The following is a 1,978-nucleotide window of genomic DNA, read 5'->3' on the forward strand; positions in this document are numbered from 1 at the left end:
TATAGGACTTTGTCCTATTCACTTAAAGAAAATAAAAACACTTTAAAATGATTTTCTTCTTATAAGTGTAAAAAATAAAATCAAAGACAAAGAAAAAACAATAGAAAAGTTTTTTTTTCACCAGGGTGACCTCTACATTAGGTATATAAAAAGAAAACATAAAAAATATAGTAATAAAAAATAAAATAAAGTAGAAATAGAGTGAGGTAGAATCCAGATCAAGATCGAYTTTGAGGTAGTTTAAATAAAAAGGTATGTAGTAAGGTGCGTACATTTGCATTTGTGCAATATTCAACAATATGTGTGCAAAAACGGTGAACAGGTAGATGAGAAACATCTGGCTTGTTTACTGTCCATATTTGGCCTGGATATTTTCTTTCACAAACACACACGCACATACACACAAACATCTACAGACTCATGAACAATCTATGGACAAACTATACAGTGTCCAGAAAAGAAAAAGAAATATCAGGATTAAAATATAAGTGAGTGAGTGAGTGAGTGAGTGAGTGAGTGAGTGAGTGAGTGAGTGAGTGAGTGAGTGAGTGAGTGAGTGAGTGAGTGAGTGAGTGAGTGAGTGAGTTAGCATGTAAAGTTTTATTTATAAAGCACCTTTCACAGAAATATATTCACAAGGTGCTGTACAATCATTAACAATGTAAAAGTGGTGGAAAGATAAAATGAAACAGAATAAAACATAATTAAACATAAGCAACGTAATGAAACATCAAATCAAGATTAAYTTCTAAAATTATAACTCAGACACATGGTCAATGCAGAGCAAAATATACAAAGAAACACAAAATGTACACACCAACATGACACTTATTGCAGTTCCTGGCTACACACAGCAGAGACGTTTACATGTATAACAGACTGCAGAGGAGGATTAAGAGAACAGATGGATATACTTGCATTTTTGTGGAATAAACAGAATATTCAGGTACATTACACAAACATGCACACWCATTTAGGACATGAGTTAGTACATTAAACTAAATTACAGGTTTTAGAGGTTATTGACCTGCAGCTGGATAGCTGTCTTAACAGCAGAACAACCTGTTGAGAATCTCAATGGAATACTAATACTAAACATATGTTCAGGTAGATGGTAAAATACAGTAAATGTACCATTCTTTTGTTGATCACCATTAAAGCAAACAACTCAGCACCAGTGCAACACTGAAAATGCACATTAATTACAGTTTAGGTCCATCTTTTTTTTTGTTTGCACTGGAAAATGTCACTCAGTTGAGCACAGTATGTGGGTTGAAATGAAAAGATGGAGAAGTTTATTCATGTTGTTGATTGGTGGTTAGAAAGTTTCAGAATACTAAGGTGTGAAATAACATTTCTTTGGGAGAAAATAGCAGCCTGAAGGATAAATCGTAGGAAATAGTACTTGTTAAACTGTGATGTAAACGTAATTCGTTTGTGAGTTTTTGTGCTGTAGGTTTTGGTGTTTGTCTTTATCATAGATTTTTGTTATACTTTTAAAGCAAATACATAAAATTCAAATTTTATCCAGGTATATGTGCTGATACATTAGCACAGATTCATTCTTGATAATTTATGAACAGCCTCAGTCTGCATTGAAAATGTTTTCACTCAGACCACCTTCAACCCCTTGTATTGTCTGGTACTATTGCAATGCAATGCAATCTACCCCACCTAAACTGATTTGACCCCCAAGAAGAAGCAAAAATATGTATTATTTGGACATCTCATTGTAAATTTAAAAATAAGGCAGAAGAAATAGTTTGAGTTGACCATGAACTTCTCTGTAAAACAAATTATTCTAGACTCTAATGTGAGGCCATTTGTCCAACAGCTAAAGCTTGACTGAAAATAGGTCATGATGAAACAGCACAATGGGCCTCATGCAAGAACATGTTCGTATTCTTATCCTAAATTTCTCTTACTTTTGTTTGTACAAAGGGTTTGTACGAACATGTCACGTCAGATTCAACAAACT

The sequence above is a fragment of the Austrofundulus limnaeus genome, unplaced genomic scaffold, assembly GCF_001266775.1.
Source record: "Austrofundulus limnaeus strain Quisiro unplaced genomic scaffold, Austrofundulus_limnaeus-1.0 Scaffold181, whole genome shotgun sequence".
Lineage (NCBI taxonomy): Eukaryota > Metazoa > Chordata > Actinopteri > Cyprinodontiformes > Rivulidae > Austrofundulus > Austrofundulus limnaeus.